This window comes from Anomaloglossus baeobatrachus, chromosome 1, assembly GCF_048569485.1.
Source record: "Anomaloglossus baeobatrachus isolate aAnoBae1 chromosome 1, aAnoBae1.hap1, whole genome shotgun sequence".
NCBI lineage: Eukaryota > Metazoa > Chordata > Amphibia > Anura > Aromobatidae > Anomaloglossus > Anomaloglossus baeobatrachus.
In genome coordinates, this window is record NC_134353.1 from 803192729 (window position 1) to 803216374 (window position 23646).

At 45.8% G+C, this 23646-nt stretch overlaps 1 long non-coding RNA gene across 1 annotated transcript; it reads left to right on the forward strand.

Moving 5' to 3' along the window:
- Positions 1 to 22411: 22411 nt before the first annotated feature.
- Positions 22412 to 23195, forward strand: LOC142300643 (uncharacterized). Its single transcript, XR_012752676.1, has 3 exons — positions 22412 to 22461; positions 22942 to 23029; positions 23134 to 23195. It is a non-coding gene; the product is annotated as an uncharacterized LOC142300643 (long non-coding RNA).
- The last annotated feature ends 451 nt before the right edge of the window (positions 23196 to 23646 follow it).

The window sequence follows — 23646 nt, forward strand, 5'->3', positions numbered from 1 at the left end:
GTGCAGTGGCTGAAATGACATGGCCAGGCCCCTTTGCTGCGGCTGTGACTGGGGCCTGGTGAAGAGGGGGCCTGGCCTGCTCGGGGCTTAACAAAGCTAAGTAATTACCCCTGGCCCCCACTCTTCACCAGACCCAGTACAACAGTCACGGTACAATGCCTTGATGACAGCCCTGGAACATAAATAGGATAAGAAAACTGTGTTGAAAATTTGAAAACATGAGAATCAAAATTCTTGAGAAATATCAACAATCTCAAGGTTACAAGTCCATCTGCAGAGATCTTGATGTTCCTTTGGTGGGCAAAATAATCAACAAGTTTACAAACCAATGGCACTGTAGCTAATCTCCCTGGATGTGGACGGCAGAGATAAATTGATAAAAAGTTGAAATGCAGAATAGTCCGAATGGTGGATAAGCAGCCCCAATCAAGTTTCAAAGAAATTCAAGCTGTCCTGCAGGCACAGAGTTCATCAACATTTAAATTATATTTCAATGAACTTAAACCCTATGGCAGGAGACCCAGGAGGACCCCACTGCTGAAACAGACATAAAAAGCTAGACTGCAGTTTGTCAAAATCTACATGACTAAGCCAGAATTCTTTTGGGAAAGCAATAGAATGAGGCCTACAAAATACCTCATTTTGGGGAAGAATTTCAAGGATGCCAACACTTTCGACCATGACTGTATATTGACAGTAAGCTACTGATTCACAGGGGACCAAGTCCTGGCAATCATAATCTCCTGCTGATAAAACTCTCATTATATTAAAACAACATCACAAAGACTAATAAACGACACATCCCTGAAATCAGTGTCTTAATGGTGGTTTACACGCTGCGACATCGCTAGCGATAGCACCCGCCCCCGTCGTTCATGCGACATTTGGTGATCGCTGCCGTAGCGAACATTATCGCTACGGCAATATCACACGCACATACCTTTTCAGCAATGTCGAACAATCCCTCTTTCAAGGGGGAGTTGCGTTCAGCATCATAGCGACGTCACTGTGGCGTCACTAAGCGGCCGCCCAATAGCAGAGGAGGGGCGGAGATGAGCGGCCGGAACATGCCGCCCACCTCCTTCCTTCCTCATTGCCAATGGACACAGGTAAGGAGATGTTCGTCGTTCCTGCGATGTCACACATAGCGATGTGTGACACCACAGGAACGACGAACAACCAGCGGCATGCACCACCAACGATATTAATGAAAGGAGCGACGTTTAAACGATCAACAATTTTTGCCGTTTTTGCGATCATTGGATCGTCACTCCTTGGTGTCACACGCTGCGATGTCGCTAACGGCGCCGGATGTGCGTCACTAACGTCGTGACCCCGATGATATATCATTAGCGATGTCGCAGCATGTAAAGCACCCTTTAGCCTCTACAGACTGTCCACATATTACATAGAAAAAACATGCTGACAGATTACCTTTAAGCTGACATTATCAATTAACACATTAATTTATACAGGATCCTCCTGCTTCAAAAAGCATGAAGAACACCAATTTTTTTCTTTATTTTATGGACGTTGAAAAAAGGGATAGTTTTATGGATTATCTTGGAATTTTTAGAAGGGTGGTATACTGTGAGGAACATGGATTTACAATCTGAACTCGCTCTCTAAGATAAAGAGTGTTTGGCTATGTGCGCACAGTGCGTTTTTCGGGTGCGTTTTTGGGCTCAAAACTGCATGACTTTGCTTCCCTAGCAAAGTTGAGTTTTCATTTTTGCTGTCCCCACGCAACTTATTTTTTAAGCTGCGTTTTTGAGCTTAAAAAAACCCAAAATGGACATGTCAATTCTTTTCTGTTTTTCTGCGTTCCCACCCCCCATGCAATGCATTGGAATAACGCAGAGATCAAAAACGCAGCAAAGCGCAGCCAAAAACGCACCAAAATGGTGCGTTTTTTGCGCTTTTTTGCTGCGGGTGTGTTTTTAGCGGCCAAAAACGCAGCATTAAAAAACGCAGCATGCGCACATAGCCTTTCTCCCTGGAAAATCCCTATGTGTTAGAATAAGATTTGGAAGTATTCTACTGTTGGGAACCTCAGTAATCAACTTTAATTTGTAGACAAATCCGGCAGTGTTTAATTTCCCTGCAGCGTTGCTGGAAGGGATGTTAACTCAAGCATTACACCATGCACATTACAATTAATAGGTTGTTGCTGTAATGTACCGGTACTATACTGTAGAGTAAAGGATTTTTTTGAAGCCACTTTTTATTTTGGTCACTACTAGTGATGAGCGAGTATGCTTGTTACTACTCGGTACTCGCACGAGTATCACTGTACTCGGGCTACTCGGCGGGGACCGAGTAATCTCGCGATACTCGTGCTGTACTCGTGGTCTTCATCCCTGCATGTTGGCGCTCTTTTGAGAGCCAGCCCTCATGCAGGGATTGGCTGGCAGACCACTGCAATGCCACAGCCCTGTTAGTTGTGGAATTGCAGTGATTGGCCGGCCTGCACAGCGTGACCGAGCCTTTATACCGGCGGGCGCGCTGTGCTCTGCACACAGCCATCCAGACAGTCAGTGCAGGGAGAGTGTTGCTGCTTCAGGGAAAGGTTTGCGGCCCTTTATAGCTATTTCCGTATCAGGGCTGCAAACAGTGTGACCAGAAGTCCTTCTCAGGACTATTATAGTTGTATACAGGCAGGCAGGGTATAGCCAGGTCGGAGTACAGTAGCAGAGTCCTTCTCAGGACTATTGTTGCTGTATACAGGCAGGGTATAGCCAGGTCGGAATACAGGCTAGTGACCAGAAGAGTCCTTGTCAGGACTATTGTAGCAGTATACAGGCAGGCAGGCAGGCAGGGTATATAGCCATTCCTAGTGGTGACCGTATACCAGCCTTCATCATATCTGGGGCTGGTGTACACAGTCTAAAACAGTCCAGATAGTGTCAGACTTCTCAGTAATTGTCGCTCCTAAAAACCTGTTAGGTTCTTAGTGCGTCCGTGCTTGCATTTAAAAACCACACGTGTGTGCCTGTCGGTGGCAGCGTACAGGTGCACGATTTGCACAAACTATTATATAACGCACAAGTCTAGTGTATAATACCCGTCAGTCAGCAGTGTCTGATAGTGTCAGACTTCTCAGTAATTGTCGCTCCTAAAAACCTGTTAGGTTCTTAGTGCGTCCGTGCTTGCATTTAAAAACCGCACGTGTGTGCCTGTCGGTGGCAGCGTACAGGTGCACGATTTGCACAAACTATTATATAACGCACAAGTCTAGTGTATGATACACGTCAGTCAGCAGTGTCTGATAGTGTCAGACTTCTCAGTAATTGTCGCTCCTAAAAACCTGTTAGGTTCTTAGTGCGTCCGTGCTTGCATTTAAAAACCGCACGTGTGTGCCTGTCGGTGGCAGCGTACAGGTGCACGATTTGCACAAACTATTATATAACGCACAAGTGTAGTGTATAATACACGTCAGTCAGCAGTGTCTGATAGTGTCAGACTTCTCAGTAATTGTCGCTCCTAAAAACCTGTTAGGTTCTTAGTGCGTCCGTGCTTGCATTTAAAAACCGCACGTGTGTGCCTGTCGGTGGCAGCGTACAGGTGCACGATTTGCACAAACTATTATATAACGCACAAGTGTAGTGTATAATACACGTCAGTCAGCAGTGTCTGATAGTGTCAGACTTCTCAGTAATTGTCGCTCCTAAAAACCTGTTAGGTTCTTAGTGCGTCCGTGCTTGCATTTAAAAACCGCACGTGTATGCCTGTCGGTGGCAGCGTACAGGTGCACGATTTGCACAAACTTGGATATAAGCTTCCAGTCAGATTGGCACCACCACAAACACTCTGTCTTCCACACGGTCAAGTGTCAGTAGCCGTGATACTGCACCGCACATTTCAGAACCTGATCCTCCTTCCTACCACAAGGCTGAGTACACGTCCTTGGACATTACTGATCCCACACTTGGACACTCGGAAGAGCTGTTCACGTTTCCATTCGCACATTCTGGCCTCTCGCCAGCTCATGTTGAAGTGGGTCATGAGGAGATCGTATGTACAGATGCCCAAATATTTGAGCAGCCACGTTCTCACAAAGTTGGCAATGTGTCTCAACAAGCGGTGGACGATGATGAGACACAATTGTCAGGAAGTCAGGAGGAGGAGCAGGGTGCGGAAGAGGAAGACGACGTGGTGGATGATCCAGTAACTGACCCAACCTGGCAGGAGGATATGCAGAGCGAGGACAGCAGTGCACAGGGGGAGGGAGGCGTAGCATCACAACAGGCAGTAAGAAGCAGGGTGGTGGCTCCAGGAAGAAGTCAGGCAACCGTTCCCCAGAACAACAACACGACACAAGGTGCCTGTACAAATGTTAGGTCTTCCCAAGTCTGGCAGTTTTTTAAGTTGGCTCCAGATGATCCTAAAAAGGCCATTTGCAACACCTGCCATGCCAGCATCAGCAGGGGTACCAAAACTAGCAGCCTGACCACCACCAGCATGATCAGGCACATGTCAGCCAAGCACCCGACTTTGTGGGAAGTACAACAGAGTCGAGGAGCAGTGCTTGCTGATGTCACTGCTACGTCTTCGCTTGTTGTGCATGCGAGCCAATCCCCTGTCCATGCTGCCTGCGAACAAGCCTCCTCCGGTCCTGCACCTGCAGTTGCCTACGCAGAAATAACACCATCATCAAGCACGTCCTTGTCCCAGCGCAGCGTTCAGTTATCCATTCAGCAAACCTTTGAACGCAGGCGCAAATACACTGCCAACGCCCCACATGCCACAGTTCTAAATGCTAACATTTCGCGACTACTTGCGCTGGAAATGTTGCCTTTTAGGCTGGTGGAGACAGAAGCATTCCGCGACCTGATGGCGGCAGCTGTCCCACGTTACTCGGTCCCCAGCCGCCACTATTTCTCCCGGTGTGCCGTCCCCGCGTTGCATAACCACGTGTCACAAAACATCACACGTGCCCTGAACAACGCTGTTTCACCCAAAGTCCACCTAACCACAGACACGTGGACAAGTGCTTGTGGGCAAGGCCGCTACATCTCGTTGACGGCACACTGGGTTAATATTGTGGAAGCTGGGACCCAGTCTGAGCGAGGGACGGAACACGTCCTTCCCACACCAAGGTTTGCAGGCCCTACCTCAGTCAGGGTTTCACCCACACTCTACAGCTCCGGAATGTCATGCTCTTCAGCCTCCTCCTCCTCCTGCGCATCCTCATCCACTTTACCCTCCACACCAGTCCCAAGCTGGAAGCATTGCAGCACTGCCTCGGCGAAGCGGCAACAGGCTGTGCTGAAGCTAATCTGCATAGGTGACAAACCCCACAATGCAGAAGAGGTGTGGACAGCTCTGAAACAGCAGGCAGATCACTGGCTCACACCTCTGAACCTAAAGCCAGGAAAGGTCGTGTGTGACAATGGCCGGAACCTGGTGGCGGCTTTGAGGCGAGGCCAGCTGACACATGTTCCATGCGTGGCCCATGTGCTCAACCTCGTGGTTCAGCGGTTTCTAAAGTCATACCCAGAGCTGTCTGATCTGCTGGTAAAAGTTCGCCGCCTGTCTGCACATTTTCGAAAGTCACCTACTGCTTCAGCCGGCCTTGCCGGCTTTCAGCGCCGTTTGCATCTTCCGGCTCACAGACTGGTGTGTGATGTCCCCACGCATTGGAATTCAACTCTGCACATGTTGGTCAGGATATGTGAGCAGAAGAGGGCAGTTGTTCAGTACCTGCATCACCTAAGCCGTCGGGAAATGGGTCAAACTCCACACATAACACCTGAGGAGTGGAGATGGATGTCCGACCTATGTACTATCCTCCAAAACTTTGAGGACTCCACCAAGATGGTGAGTGGTGATGACGCCATTATTAGCGTCACCATACCGCTTCTCTGCCTTCTAAAACGGTCTCTGCTCAAAAACAAACATGATGCATTGCAGGCGGAGCGCGATGAGTTGCAGCAAGAAACAGTAGTGGGTGTGGGTGATAACTCACAGCCCAGCCTCGTCTCATCACAACGTGCAGTGGAGGACTATGACGAGGAGGAGGATGAAGACATGGAGCAACTCTCCGGCCAAATTGAGGATATGACATGCACACCAGTCATATCCTCGGTTCAGCGTGGCTGGCCAGAGGACAGGGTAGATGAGGAGGAGGAGGAGGAGGAGGACAGCATGTTCAGTCATCGTGTTGGTCAGCATACTGAAGTACTGGCTGTTAAGAGTCTGGCACACATGGCTGACTTTATGGTAAGCTGCCTGTCTCGTGACCCTCGCGTTAAGAACATCTTGGCCGACAATCATTACTGGTTGGTAACACTGTTAGACCCACGTTACAAGGAAAACTTTATGTCTCTTATTCCCGAGGCGGAGAGGTCAACCAAAATGCAGCAGTTCCGGAAGGCCATAGTCACGGAAGTAGGCAAAGCATTCCCCTCACAAAACGCTAGCGGCATAGGTCAGGAATCAGTGGACAACCAAGGCGTACAGCCGAGAGAGGCACAAGTCCAATCCGCCAGAGGTAGGGGAACAGTCTTTAAGATGTGGGACAGTTTTCTCAGCCCCTCACGTACCACAGCCCCTGAGGTGCGGGGTAGTGCCACAAGAAATCCTAAGTTTGCCCAGATGCACTAAGGAGTACCTTGCAGATCGAACAACTGTACTCTGACATTCCTCTGTGCCTTACAATTAGTGGGTATCCAAGGTGGACACGTGGCATGAATTGGCTCTCTACGCCTTGGAAGTCCTGGCCTGCCCTGCCGCTAGCGTTTTGTCAGAGCGTGTTTTTAGTGCCGCAGGTGGAATCATTACAGATAAACGCACCCGCCTGTCAACTGAAAATGCTGACAGGCTGACTCTGATCAAGATGAACAAGGGTTGGATTGGGCCAGACTTCACCACACCACCAGCAAATGAGAGCGGAATTTAAAGTTTGTAACGGGAATTTGCCATGTATCTCCACTCACCCATGGGTACACACTTCTGGACTTTGGATAATCGCTGGACTGCTCCTCCTTCTCCTCATGTGCCACCATGATGACCGTTACAATAGTTAGGCCGTTGTTTCAGTTGTCCCAGTGGTAAATTTTTTCGCCCATTCTTTCAGAATGGACATTACAATGACAGGAGACCCGCTCCTTTGCAATGGGAACAATGTTTTGAGGCCCTCATGCACGTCTCTACCCAGGGACAATGTGGAGCCTCCCAATTTTTGGCTGCCCTGTCTAAGGGCTATACTACAATAGACCCACTTCCTGACAATGGACACTTCAGGTTTACAGGCCCTCATGCACGTCTCTATCCAGGGACAATGTGGAGTCTCCCAATTTTTGGCTGCCCTGCCAAAGGGCTATACTACAATAGACCCACTTCCTTACAATGGGCACTTCAGGTTTACAGGCCCTCATGCACGTCTCTATCCAGGGACAATGTGGAGCCTCCCAATTTTTGGCTGCCCTGCCTAAGGGCTATACTACAATAGACCCACTTCCTTACAATGGGCACTACAGGTTTACAGGCCCTCATGCACGTCTCTATCCAGGGACAACGTGGAGCCTCTCAATTTTTGGCTGCCCTGCCAAAGGGCTATACTACAATAGACCCACTTCCTTACAATGGGCACTTCAGGTTTACAGGCCCTCATGCACGTCTCTATCCAGGGACAACGTGGAGCCTCCCAATTTTTGGCTGCCCTGTCTAAGGGCTATACTACAATAGACCCACTTCCTGACAATGGACACTTCAGGTTTACAGGCCATCATGCACGTCTCTATCCAGGGACAACGTGGAGCCTCCCAATTTTTGGCTGCCCTGCCTAAGGGCTATACTACAATAGACCCACTTCCTTACAATGGGCACTTCAGGTTTACAGGCCATCATGCACGTCTCTATCCAGGGACAATGTGGAGCCTCCCAATTTTTGGCTGCCCTACTACAATAGACCCACTTCCTTACAATGGGCACTTCAGGTTTACAGGCCATCATGCACGTCTCTATCCAGGGACAATGTGGAGCCTCCCAATTTTTGGCTGCCCTGCCTAAGGGCTATACTACAATAGACCCACTTCCTTACAATGGGCACTTCATGTTTACAGGCCCTCATGCACGTCTCTATCCAGAGACAACGTGGAGCCTCCCAATTTTTGGCTGCCCTGCCAAAGGGCTATACTACAATAGACCCACTTCCTCACAATGGGCACTTCAGGTTTACAGGCCCTCATGCACGTCTGTATGCAGGGGCATTGGTGAACCTCCCAATTTTGGACTGCCCTGGCAAAGGAAAATACTACAAAGACTCACTTTCTCAAAATGGGCACATTAGACTCAAGAGGCCTTCATGTACGTCTCTTCTCAGGGACATCGGAGTGCCACACAATGTTTTACGTAAAATCTTTCATGTATTAATCTCAAAAAGTAACATACACCAGCTCTATCTCACTATTGGGTATGTGCCCTTAACATTTCTGCCATGAAAATTCATTTTGGTGTCATTTTTGAAGGTTTTCTGGTGAGTCCGTAAAAATGGCGTAAAACGCGGACAAAATTGTTCACAGCTGTGACTTTTGAGTGATAAATGCTTCAAGGGGTCTTCCCCATGCTGTTGCCATGTCATTTGAGCACTCTTCTGAGACTTTTGTGACATTTTTAGGGTTTCTACATGCTGCCGGGGGTCATTTCATAAAAATACTCGGGTCTCCCATAGGATAACATTGGGCTCGGTGCTCGGGCCGAGTACACGAGTATCTTGGGATGCTCGGCCCGAGCCTCGAGCACCCGAGCTTTTTAGTACTCGCTCATCACTAGTCACTACATGATGATTCTTAACAGGACCCTATTTATTACTTTATTCATGACTTTCTTCCCTTTTCTGTCACAACTGAAATATTAGTATGCGCCTTTATTATTTTACTAGCTGCTGCAATCCCTTCTTCTTGGCCAGACTGGCACCTCTCTGGTCTATACTACACTTTACCGTAACCTTCCCCTATCACTCAATCAATTTTCTGAATACTAACTGAAGAATACCATGCTAAATTAAATGTGTTGTCTGAGACTAAAGGGGGCTTTACACGCTACGATATCGTTAATGTTTTATCGTCGGGGTCACGTTGTTAGTGACACACATCCGGCGTCATTAACGATATTGCAGCATGTGACACTTACCAGCGACCTTAAACGACCTCATAAATGGTGAAAATCATTCACCATGGAGAGGTCGTCCCAAAACCAAAAATCGGTAAGGGTTGATTATTGATGTTGTTCGTCGCTCCTGCGGCAGCACACATCGCCGTGTGTGACACCGCAGGAGCGAGGAACGTCTCCTTACCTGCCGCCGGCCGCAATGCGGAAGGAAGAAGGTGGGCGGGATGTTACGTCCCGCTCATCTCTGCCCCTCCGCTTTGATTGGCCGGCCGCTTAGTGACGTTGCGGTAATGTCACTGTGATGCCGAACGTCCCTCCCCCTTGAGGAAGGGATTGTTCAGCAGTCACAGCGACGCCGCCGACCAGTTATGTGCGTGTGACGCTGCCGTAGCGATAATGTTCGCTGCGGCAGCGATCACACGATATTGCATGCACGACGGGGGCGGGTGCCTACACGCTCGATATCGCTAGCAATTGCTAGCGATGTCGTAGCGTGTAAAGCCCGCTTAACTGTTACGGGGGGACTGGCAGATCAGGACCAGGGGGTATATATCCCAATCGCCAGTCGGGGTCCACCGTGCTCCAGATGGCAATGGAGCTGCTGACAACCCGAAGTTTAGGCAGAGAATTCAGAGCTGGATGACTCTGAAATAACCCAGGAAACCAGTCACGTGTGTAGGGACACGTCAGACCGGACGACAACCCAGTTAGCATTTTGGTGGACCTGGCGCTATACCGAGGGAACACGTCAGGCCGGATGGTGACCAGGTAGCGTTGACCAGAAGACTACCACGAAAGTGCCCTGTCGGCCACGTGTGTAAGACACGTCAGGCCGAGCAGTCCTCCGATTAGCGTTTCTGGTCACCTCTCAACTGGCCACGTGTGTGAAGGACATGTCAGCCCAGGTGGTCACAACTGTAGCGTTAACTGGGAAGCCAAGTAGGATAATAGGGTTCACACACCCAACCCAGGAACTCCCTGTTAACACCACAGAGGTCCTGGCGTACGCTGTCCGTGTGCGTAGGGGGCACAACCGGACAGGCACCGAATCTTGGCGTGACAGGCACCATTCGCCTAACCCTACCTACCGCTTCCCAACAAAGGCTTATGCCGCAATGAGGCTCTAACATGGATGTGTGCTCTGTCTGAGCAAATGTGAAGACTGCGCACCTCCATGTTGTCTCCAGCCCCTTTTATAACCTCGGTCCGCCCCAAACCCAGGGTAGACCACAATGGCACCTCCAGGGTCGAATAGCAGAGTGCCATGTCATCAGCGATGTCACCAGCTGCCTATCCGGAACCGCCATGTCATTGATAACCTCATGGTAGCCACGCCCCAAACACTTCACCAGTCATCGTCTGACGACCAATGGTGAGGTGCCGTATCTAGGGGCGGGCCTCCGCGAGCCAGTCCGGAGTGGCCACATCATCAGGACACCTGATGTATGTCGGTCTATCAGAGCCTGCCACCTCACGGACATGCCTAGTGAGGTCCTTACCGGACCTAGCCTCTGATGCACCAAGTGCCTGAGCATGCTCAGTAGCCTTAACAACAGTCTCGGAAATCAGACTATCTGCCTGAGCATGCTCAGTAGGCACAACACAGAACTTCGACACGGCACGATGTCCAAGTACCTGTGCAAAGAGGCTTTTCGCGCTAAGTGTAGGAGCATGCTCAGTAGCCTGAACTGAGGAGTTAGCCTCAGAAATGGCACTATCAGGCTGAGCATGCTCACTAGGTGAAACACTGGACTTAGGCTCTGTCTGGGGTAAATCGGCACGCGCATGCACACTAGCTGCCTCTCCACACTTAGACGTGGAGGAAGAAGCAGTCGGCTGGATGACCTGAGGCATGGCCAAAAACGGCAGCCGGCGCCTGGGCGCAACAGGAACCGCAGCAGGCTGCTTGCGGCTATGGCGGCATCGATTCGTAACACTAACATATTGATGTCCGATCCTATGAATCGCTCATCAATATCAGATTGGAGGGTGTCCGACACCCCTAAGACACTCAGCTGTTAAATGCCCTAATGGGGTTCAGATGTAAACAATGTATGAAGCCACAATAGCACAGCTCCAAACTTTGTTAGTATGTGAATAAGAGATAATGTGCATTGTTCAGGAGTGGGCACTAAAAAGAGTAGAGAGTTGATCATTTGTGGTGTTAACTAAGGGGTACTTCTCACAAAGCGAGATTGCTAGCGAGATCGCTGCTGAGTCACAGGTTTTGTGACGTACCAGTGACCTTATCTGCGATCTCGCTGTGAGTGACACTAAGCAGCGACCTGGCTCCTGCTGTGAAATCGCTGATTGTTACACATTGTTCTGGTTCATTTTTTGGTCGTCCGGCTCCCGCAGGGCAGCACACATCGGTGTGTTTGACACCTTACCCAACGACCTTGTCCGCGACTCACGTAGGCGTGCATCTTCGTTGTTTTCTGCGCCCTCTCTGTTCCGATTGGTGATCGCTACTGTGTTCTGATTGGCCGCTTCCATCCTCTGTTCTGGCTTGTAGATCGCAGTATATTTCAGAGGGCTGAATTCATTTGTCCCGGACCGCATTTAGCAGCAGATCATAATACAGTCCATTCTGCATTGGGACTGTAGGATGGACAAGGATGGAGAAGGATGGAAGCGCTCTTATTTTGCCTTCTCAAAAGGCAAGGCCACCCAGTCACAACGCAGTTACGACCACCAATCGGAGCAGAGGTGGCGCGGAAAAGGCAATGTAGATGCACGCCTATTTTCTAATCAAGATTTGAATTGTGCTATTTGACAGGGTCCCAGTGACCGCCGATATCGTTGTACAGGTCGTTATGGGTTGCCGTATCATTGCTGCGTTGTTGGGAAGATCTGACTGTTTCAAAGATCACTAGCGACCCTGTAGTGACGTACCAGCAATCCTGACCAGGTCGTATTGTGTGTCGTATCGTTTAGTGTGACGGTACCCAAACCCTCCACTGATTTTCAATGAAAGGCTGAGATGGGAAAAACTCTATTATAGGGAAGCCATCATCAGAAAAAAAGCTATTGTTTAAATCAAGCTTTTGTGTTACATGTATCTTTTTAAAAATGTTGGTAACTTTTATGCATATCACTATCTATATATTAAAATACAAATTTAGTATTCTTGCACTGGAGCATTTCTTAGACCCATATTTTGTCCTTTCAGGAAGAGTTTTCAAGGCTCTTTATCAATAGGGGCAACCTCAATACACAACTGATAACATGGAATCCATCATTCACAATAGGTAATATGATACAGTATATCACAGCTGACCATGCTCCCCCTCACTTCACAATGACCTTTGCACACATTATATGCTTCAATAGAAAAGCAAGGGTTGGCATCTATTCATTGAAGCAAATGTATATATATTGTTTTGTGAACCAACAGGAATTTACAGTCTAAAAAAACACCAGTTCCAGGTGTGAAAATTGCATTTCTTTTTTATTTTAATACAGGTTGTATGGAGAAAAGAAAAGCTTGCCAAAAATATTTAACCCCTTCATGACCATTGATATACCTATAAGTCAAATATATCTTTGTACCGTGTTAGCCAGTAGAGATAAAAAAAAGTTTGTTTAAAAGAACTGAAGTCCTCAGTGGTTGATACCTTTTAATGGCTAACTGAAGAGATGGTAATAATAGCAAGCTTTTGAGACTACGCAGGTCTTTTCATCAGGCTCAGATTAACACAAAATCTGAAGAGTCACATATTTATACACAACAGGACATAGAATGGAGCAGTAAAGAAGACAAGTTATGTGAAGCAGAACTATCACTATGGCAAGGGGGCAAACTGTTGTGGCCATAAATATTGCTGTAGTTCATAGAGAAGCAGTGTGAAAGTTTTATTGTCCTCTGATTGGGGTCGGGTCTGGGCTGTGATGCCCCCAGATGCTCTGAGGAGACCATTTCTTAATTGATGTAAAAAGACATAAATCCATGTGACACATTCATTCCTGCTCTGAATGTGTCAAAGGTCATCATAAGTTTGTATTCCCAGACTCTCCTGTCTCTTTGGGACTTGAAATTCCCTTTCAATACCAGTAATTTCATGTCCATGATGCTGTGTTCTGGGTTACAGGTAGATCCATCCTTTTTGTCTCTAATTGTGTGGCGGTGAGAATTCATCCTTGTCCTGAGCTCTTGTCCTGTCTCCCCTACATACAGACCCCCAATTGGATATTTGGTACATATAATCAAGTACACCACATTAGTTGTGGTGCAGCTGAAGGTACCTGGGATCTTGTAATCCTGAAGTGATCTGGGAATTTTTATCTTGTCCATTGTCAAAATAAATGGACAGGTCTTACATTTTTTCTGGTTGCAGGGAAATGTTCCTGTTGTTGTTGGAGAGGATAGGGAGCTTCTGACAAAGATGCTTCTTAGATTCGGGGGCTGCCTAAAACACAAAAGTGGGGGGTCTGGAAAAATAGATTTTAATAGGGCATCTTTTTGCAGTAATGGTTGTAGTTTCCATGCAGCTCCTGTTAACAACTCCAATTTGGATTGTAAGTGATTAACAAGAGGTACCCGGTTGTTTTTTTCTTTAGTTTTAAAAAGTAGGAGATGGTTTCTTGATATTCTGGTGGCTCTTGCAATCTGGTTATCAATTGTTCTTGGGTGGTAGCCTTGATTCGAAAAGGTCTTTCTGAGGCCCTCAAGGTGATTGTCCCTATCTGTACTGTTGGAACATATCCGATTGTACCTGATGGCCTGACTGTACACTATAGAGTTTTTTATGTGCTTTGGATGAAAACTGTCCCATTTCAGGTATGTTGGATGGTCAATTGGCTTCTTGTACAGGGATGTCTCTATTTCATTGTTTCGTAGTTTAATGATGGTGTCCAAAAAGTTGATTTCAGTGCAGGAGTAATTGAGTGTTAGGTTGATGGTGGGATGAAACTGATTAAAGTGTTCATGGAAGGTCTTCAGCTGTTCCTCAGACTCTGTCCAAATGATTAAAATATCATCAATGTAACGGTAGTAGGCTAGAGGCCTAATAGGACAAGAGGATAAAAAGTCACTCTCAAGCTTGGCCATGAAAAGATTTGCATATTGTGGCGCCATTTTGCTTCCCATTGCAGTCCCAGTCTCCTGTAGATATATGCTATTGTCAAATGCAAAGTAATTATGGGAAGTAGTTCCCGACCAAGGATAGATATGTCATGGTGATCTTGGAGACATAAGAGCTGTGTCTAGTGTGATCACAGCTGGGAACTCGACTTTCCTGACAGCTGAGCCCCGGCCATCACAGCCAGGGACAGTGCCCATGCCATCCCTGGCTGTTTAATTCTCTAAATGGCACAAACAATATCAATCGTGGCACTTAAGGGATTGGGAGATCCAATCGATGCCCCTGTGACGTAATCACAAGGGCCCAATCATCTCCATGGTGACCTGAGGTCATCATGACGACCAGGTCACCAGCCTATGGAAAGCCTCAGTGATGATGCAGCATGCAGCATGATCACTGACACTTCTGACAGTGCAACTCTGACAGCTGCACTGTACTGCAATGATTGATCATTTCAGTAGAGTGCACCTGCGATCAAAGCAGTGAAAGTTAGTGTCCCATATAGGGAATAAGTAAAAAACTTAAAAAAAAAGTAAAGCTATAAAATAGACAGAAAATAAAGAACAGAAAAATATTGCAATAAATAGTTATATTTTGTGAAAAAAAAGAAAAAAAATCCACATATTTGGTATCGCCGCATCCGTAACTACCCGATCTACAAAACTGTCACACTAGTTAACTCCTTCAGTGCACGCCATAAAATAAATAAATGTAGTAAAAGCTGTCTTTTTCTCTTGTAAAAGTGGTAAAACATAAAAAAAACCCCAACTATATAAATGTGTTATCGCTGTAATCGTACTGACCCGAAGAATAAAGCTGTCATCACTTTTACGGCATGGTGAACGAAGTTAAAAAAAAAGGAAAAACAATTCCTAAATTGCTGTTTCTTTTTGATTCTAGACACACCCCCTGAGAAAGAATGCAAAACGTACGTCAGGGTTCAGTGACTCAGGACACACTTGTTAAAGCATTTCTCTTGCATTTACAAGGTAATTATCTATTTACTGCATTAATGTATAGTAATTGTGCAGGGAATGAGCACTGGTATTTAGCTGGTTATTAGACATTTATGAATAAACACTTGTGTAGTATTTGTGAACGCTTGTACCGGTATTGGAGTTGTAATTGTGCAATTATATTGTATCCTACCCACTTTGTTTCCCTTACAGTGTGAGGTACCTTGGTTTTAATTTGTTATATTTATTTAATAAAGTTTGGATTTTATCTTACTTTTACAGTCACTTTTTTCTTTTCCCACTAATTGCATGTTATGCTGAATACTTTGTGGGCTTTGTAGTCTTTGGTTCTTCTTGATTCTGCCTCACAAAAAGTGGAAGAGAAAGTGATCAAAAAATATTATGTGGCCCAAAATTGTAACTATAAAAACTCCAACTCATCCCACAAAAAAGAAGCCCTCACATGACTGTTGGCACGAAAATAAATTAAACTATAGCCTTCAAAATTGAGTGATGCAAAAAAACCTTTATTTTGTAAAAAGGTTATCTTATTGGCCAAACCTAAAAAAATATATTTATCTGGTATCGCTGTAAGCATACTACCCTGAAAAATAAAGCCAATTTTTTAACTGCTGTTGATTTGTTTATTCTGCCTCCCCAAGATCACAGTATGGTGCAGCTCAAATTTATTCTACGCTCTACGCTGAGCACTTACATCAGGGATTAATTGTAAGGGTGCATGCCCCCGATTAGGAATAGCAGTGTTTTGGATGTAGCATTGTGCAGTACAAGCACAGTGGATAGGATTTATAGAAATCCCAGGCCCACTGTGCTTTTTTTCTCCACAGCATAAAATAACATGTGGTATGACTTCCCAAGCTGCAGAATGTCAATTTATCCTTGTGAAAGTCCGCATCACGCCAAACCCTGATCGTGTATCTAGGTCGCAGTGTGTGCAGATCGTGGGCACATACACTAAATCTCTGATAAACATGATTCAGGCAAAAGTCCCAACAGAAAATTCACTTTAATGAGACAGCGGGGGTTCCTAAGTGCTCAGCATAGAACACAGGATAAATGTTAACCGATCCAAAATGTTTTTCACCAAAATCGCCACCTAATAACATTCAACTGAACCCACATAAACACAAGTCCCCACTCAGGTGCATTATCTGTTAACGTAAATATAGGGGGCTTCCACATTACTTGTAACACAAAGCCCCTCAAAAAACACTATGGCTCTCCCACTCAAAAATGAAATCCAGCAAATTCTGTGCCCCCAAATACAAATGTCCCCTCTCTTCTGAGCACCACAATGTGCCTAAACCACAGTTAGCGTCCATATGTTTGGCATTTATGTAGTGAGGAGAGCCCAAATAATTTACAGGGTGCAGGTTTCCAGAAACACAAGCTCATTATCTTCTGTTACCCTAGTGAATTTGAAAAATTTGGTGTTATGCAACATTTTTGTGGTTAAAACTGTATTTTTTCATTTTCAGCGTTATAAAATTGCGCAAAGCAGCTGTGGGTTCATGGTGCTCACCAAACATCTTGATCAATTCCTTAAGGTGTCTGGTTTCTAAAATATGGGGTCACGTGTGGTTGAGGTCTACTGTTTAGGCACATCAGGGGCTTTCAAAATGCAACATAGCATCTGCCAATGATTCCAGCCAATTTTGCATTCAAAAAGTCAAATGTTGCTCTTTCCCTTCCAAGCCCTGTCGTGCTCCCAAATAGTTGACTTCCACCACATATGAGATATCAGCATACTCAGGAGAAAATGCACCATACAATTTATTGTGCAATTCCTCCTGTTAGCCTTGAGAAAATTAAAGATTTGGGGTTAAAGCAACAATTTATGGTAAAAATGTGGGTTTTTTTTATTTTCCCGGCTCAATGTTATAAAATTCTGTGATGCACTTGGGGGTTTAAGGTGCTCATCAAACATCTAGATAAATTCCTTGAGGGGTCTAGTTTCCAAAATGGAGTCACTTGTGAAGGAGCGCCTCTATTTAGGCACATCTGTGGCTCTCTAAACACGACATGGTGTTCGCTATCTATTCCACACATTTTTATGCTCTAAAATCCACCTGTTGTCAGCATAGAGGTGTGAATCAGTAGAAGCGTGCTAGACACGCGAAACCACTGTAGTCCATTCACCCTGCATCTCTCTTTTCCTCCTGCCTTGCCTGGACTTTTAAAATGTGAGTAAAAAAGTGTTGTTTTTAAAGGAATGTAAGTGCATTATTTTTTTCCTCTAGTTTTTTATGTTGAAATTCAAATGGCGCTCCTTCCCTTCCAAGCCTTGCCGTGCTCCCAGACAATAGATTTCCACCACATATTGGGTATAAGCATACTCAGGAGAAGTTGCATAAAAAAATTGTAAGGTGCACTTTCTCTTGTTACCTTTGTGAAAATGCAAAATTTGGGGCTAAAGTAACATTTTTGTTGGAAAAAGTAACATTTTCATTTTTTCCTTCCACATCGCTTAAGTTTCTGTGAAGCATCTAAAGGGTTAATAAACTTATTGAGTCTGATCTTAAGGACTTCAAGGGGTGCAGTTTTTTAAATGGTGTCACTTTGGGGTATTTTTTGTCACCTAAGCTTCTCAAACTCACTTCAAATGTGATGTTGTCCCTAACAAAATGGTTTTGTAAATTTGTCCCAAATTTCTCATATTTTCCCAAATTAATGCACATAATATCGTCCTAAATTTACCAGTATCATGAAGTACACTATGTCAGGAAAAAACTATCTCAGAATCACTGGGATCCGTTGAAGCGTTCCACAGTTAATAACTCATAAAGTGACACTGGTCACAATTGAAAAACATGGCTTGGTAATGAAGGTGAAAACAGGCTCAGGAGAGAAGGGGTTAGGAAATATGTTCAACACAAAAACTTGATATAAACAATAGGTCATTTTATGGTGATATATTCCCTTTAAAGACACCCTCACATAGTAGACCAACGTTGGCTGAACCTATTGATATTGGCAGGCTCAGCTTAAAGTCTACTGTGTGTGGGGACCTCTCAATGGATGATGATAATCCTTTTGGTCTTTGTGAAATGAGCTGATGTGCGAGGAATCTGGTCATGCCTTTCTCATAGAGAACACAGGAGTTGTCATGGGGAGTTTTCCTTTTGCTTATAACCCAAAAATAAAAATCCTTTATTTGCATCATTTTTGTCTGATTGAGTGCTTAGGATTGATCACAGTATCTGTAGACTTTTCCCTCAAGCACCTCCTATACACTACGGTTGAGCCCAGCTTTATTCCTACTATTTAACCCAGTTTATGCTGGCGCTCCTGTATAGCACCTCTAATGTCTCTCCCAACGCTTTCGTATAGTAGTGATCAAGCTGCGAGTGTCCTAGCTGGGATATCCGCGACTAATCAGTTCCTCACTATACCCACCGAGGAACTCCGCACCAGGGACTACCTGAAGGAGTTAAAGCGGCAAACGTCGCTGGGACTTCACGCAGTGACCCTTGCAGAGTATCACCGAGCTCAGCGTATTCCCAGGGGACTTAGGGTCCCTTTAAGACCAACCCTTTTGCCGATAATCCCACATACTGTGATCAATTCGAGGGTATCCTCAATAAGTGTTCTCTTGATATCATTATACTAACATTGGATTATTTGCAAAAAGAGATTAATACTGTTGATGCCAACATCAAAACTATAGAGGAACAACTGTCTCAGACGCTCCCAGCTACGGATTTCTCCACACTGAAAACTAACAACAAGGAGATCATCACAGATTTTCGGCAGACCCTGGAGACCCGCAAACGCTCAAAATTTATCCGTGATCAGGACGACTACCTGAAGAATCGAGTTTACAAATGGCGCACCTCTTCACTTCCTTCAGGGCGCAGACCTTCCCATCGAGGCAACTATACAAGTGCCTACAGCTCGGACAGCGACCAGAGTTACTCTGGTCCTCCTTCTTCTTCTTTTTTAGGCATCGGCCCACAAACAAGAGGCAAACCAGGGGGGGCAAGAAACAGGGTCCCAGCACACAGAATTACCACGCGGTCTCAGGTAGGGAGAATATCGTATATAACATCTCCTCTCTAACACTCACACCCACAGAAACTCAGGTTTTACAGAAAGGTCTCACTTTCTGTCCAACACCCCCTTTCAATACCTTTACCTTAGAACAGGAACTCAACCGATTCTTCAGAAATCTTCGATTGAAAGCCCATTTCTCCACTTCCCACAATTCTTCCAATACCAACATTGTGGCTTCCACAACAGACTCCTGTCCATCAACCTCTCTCACTCTACGTGAATTGGGCCTCAGTAACCCAAGCACATTTCAACCCCCGAGACACTACCACCCAATCGAAACCTACATTTCCTTGGTCACACGTGACATTGATAAAATCAAAACTGACATTGGACACGGACGCATGCACCTTCGCCACAACATGACCAGTGACGAATCCAGAGCCCTCCTCGTACTTAAAAATAACCCCCATCTGGTTATAAAACCTGCAGATAAAGGTGGCGCCATCGTCATCCTAGATAAATCTTATTACATGACCGAGATTAAGAACCAGCTCAGTGACGCTACAACCTACACTCCAATCCCACGGGACCCTACTGCGACCATTCGCTCTATCATCCACGACCTCATCAATTTTTACTCCAACAACGCCACAATAGACAATAAATTATCCAGCTTTCTAATCAACAATCACCCCATCACACCCATTTTTTACACTCTCCCCAAGATACACAAAAATCTCACCTCTCCCCCCGGCCGACCAATTGTTGCCTCAACAGACTCCATTCTATCACCACTAGCCCGTACCCTGGAAAAAATATTAACACCTCTCATTCCTAACACCCTTTCATTCCTGAAGGACACCACCCATTTCCTACAAACACTATCTCCCGTCAATGCTCTAAAAAAAAACTGTTTCTTGGTTACCATGGATGTAACCATCCTCTACACCAGTATTGATCATGACAGGGGCCTCCAAGCTGTACAATGGTTCCTCAACAAATACACCAATTTTGACAACTTAAAGAAACAATTTTGTTTGGACATCCTAAAAGTGGTCCTGGAGAATAATTTCTTTCTCTTTGAGGACACTTTTTACATACAGCGGAAAGGGACCGCTATGGGATCCAATGTAGCGCCCCCTTACGCTAACATCTATATGGCCAAATTTGAGGAGGACTTTGTCTATCCTCACCCCCTCTTCTCTGGCAACATCTCACTTTGGAAACGATATATCGACGATATATTCTTTATCTGGACTGGCAACGAGGAATCGCTTATTGAATTCTTCAACGGGATCAACACTGCTTCTCCCAACATCTCATTCACCCTGCACTACGATCATGATTCTATAAATTTTCTGGACACTCTCGTCATCAGGGACCCCGACAGTAAAATTTCTACCGACATCTACACCAAACCCACGGACAAAAACAGTCTTCTCTTATACAGCAGCTGCCACCCAAGGCATATAAAAAAAAATCTCTGCCTATCTCCCAACACTGTAGAGTTGACAGAATTGTTTCCAACCCCATAACTTGTAAACTCCGACACCAGGAAATGAGCACCAAATTCCTAGTCAGGGACTACCCCCACCACATTGCATTCAATACCACTCCTACACGTAATCCAGAACCCAGTAAGAATCCACGGATACCATTTGTCAACACCTACCACCCGTTCTCCCCATCCTTTAGTCAGGCCATCAAAAAACACTGGTCAATCCTTGGCAGTGCATACCCTGACATCACAGAGTTTCAACAACCACCACTGATCTGTCATAAACGCCCCCGTAACATCAGGGACACCTTAGTTCGGGCCGACATTGGCTCTTCCCTGAGCAAAGACAGACAAAGCTTTCTGGCCACACCACGCAAGGGAACATTCCCATGTCTTCATTGTGTCCAATGCTCCAATGTCACCAAGGGCGAACACTTTTCTCATCCAAGAACTGGTAAACAGTACCCCATTAAAGGCTTCTACACCTGTGACAACAATTTTGTGGTGTACCTTATCAAATGTCCCTGCGGTCTCGGATATGTTGGGGAGAGCACCCAACATATCCGAGACCGCATTAGTAAACATAAATCTACGATACGTTGCGGCCAGACTGTGCTTCCCATTCCAGCACATTTTTCCGCCAGAGGACATTCAGTATCCCAACTTAAGTTTCAGGTGCTTGAACATATCCCACTGCCCAGAAGGGGCGGCAACAGAGTTCAAATCCTCCGGGACCGTGAGGCATATTGGATACACACATTACAAACTCTTGAACCATTAGGCATGAATAGGGAGTATGAAACAAGTTATTAATCTCTATGATGTGTTGCTTTTTTACATTTGCAGGGAATTCTGTATGTGATTATATACTTTAACTTGCTTATTATGTATACCCAGCAGTCTTAATTCTTTTTCTCTTTTACAGAGGTACTGACCACCCCTCTCACTGGCAGGATTCAATTCCCACACCACTCCTATAGGCACCACCTTCTCACAAGGTAGCATCACTAACCTCTTTCTTTCCAGGTTCCCGTTCCTCCAGGTCCACATACCTGTTCAACCCAGTACCCCCTGTTTTTCAGCTTCACACACACCCTCTCCCCTTCTCCCCCTTCTCTCCCCCCCTCCCTCCCTATACACACATCTACCCTTCCCATAACGTTTCTGATCTATAGCGATTTCTCACCCTCACACATTTTCCCACTCCATCAATACATCCCCTGTTAGGAGGTTCTTTTGTCATCCCTTCCTCCCCACCGAGTCAATTACACCCACTCCTTACACATACTGCATAGGCCCACCCCCTAGTCTGACGTCTCACACACTCAGATCTGCCCTGTCCCTGTTCCCTCATCCCGCCCCCTTGATGACCCGGTGCGCACGCGCATACAGAGCACACACATATGCTGCCCATCCCGAGTTACATCCTCTCTCCTCGGGTGACGCGACGCGCATGCGCAGACGCACGCCCGCGTCACCACTGACGTCACGCGCGCCTGCGCAGTGACACCCGTGACTCACACCCGGAAGTGGCACACATTTAAATAGCCGCTCCGCTGCACACAACAGCGCCGCACGCCTCCTGCCTGTTCCTCTGGGACCCTGTCCCCGTTCCATGTGCCCTGAAGGTAAACCTATGCCACAATGCACTCTCTGCTGTGCAACTATACACATGCTGTTTGAACTGCATATGCTTCTGGCTCTGTAGTGTACAGTCACTTATCATTTCACCTTGTTTCTCCCTCAGGCACTTCCTCTACCTCTCCATTAGCCCTATGCTTCTTCTCGACTCTGGGTATGTTATTTATTTGGTGTATTGTTTTCATATGATCTTATGCCTGACTTGCAATTCCTATATACTGCTTCACCAGGTCTCTACAGAAACCTAGATATTGCCGTCTTCACGCCTGCTCAAACCCAATCTAGGCTCGATCATATCAGCATTTCCATACCTCCTTACTAGCCTTTTCAGTTTGAAGCCTGATACCTCCTCCTGGTTTTGCCCTCTGAATACACATTATCAGTATGATATCTGTTTCTCTTACCATCTGTGATTATTGTTCTAAATATTGGTCTAAATGCCGTCCTCCTGACTCTGTCTTACTAGAGGGCGATCCATGTTAGTTTTTATGCTGTGCCCCTATAACATTGTCACTTGCCAACCACTGGTATGCTTATTCCTGATCTACGGCTATACCAGCGCATGCTTGTGCCTGCTATATGTTTTACCTACACTGTACTTGTGGTGCTTAAATATACCCTTTCTTTCATTTAGCAAACCGCGCCTGAAAAGTAAAAACGCCCTACCCATGGTACATTCAACGGACGTTTAACCCGTCCATACTCTATGGTCTCTCACAAACGTACGTGTATATACAGTATTTGTAAATATGTAAATTTTTTAAAAAAAATTTTTGTTACCATGTGTCACTTTTGGTGTGTAAATAATCTTTATTATTTCTTATAGGCAAGACCTTGACAAAGGCCTAATATAGGCCGAAACGTTGGCTTGGCTTTGCTCTATCGGTAGTGGCATTTTCTTTTCCTTTTGCTTATAATCCAAAAATAAAAATCCTTTATTTGCATCATTTTTGTCTGATTGGGTGCTTAGGATTGATCACAGTGTCATGGGGAGTGACTGGAATAGGGGGTGATTGGAAGGGACCCTATGCTGACCCTTAGACTAAAGGGTACTTTACACACTGCGACATCGCTATCGATCTCGTTAGCGATGTGAAATTCTAGATCGCAAGTGTGATCTTTCGAGATCGCACATGCGTAAAATGACCTATGTGCGATCTCAAAAGATCGCACTTGCAATCTAGAATTTCACATCGCTAACGAGATCGATAGCGATGTCGCAGTGTGTAAAGTACCCTTAAGTGTATTCTAAGCTTTCCCTCAACCCAGGGGTACGCTTAATGGTAGCGAGGCCTGGGCCCCAACATCACCCAGTCTCCTGTCTTGGTTCCTGATGGTA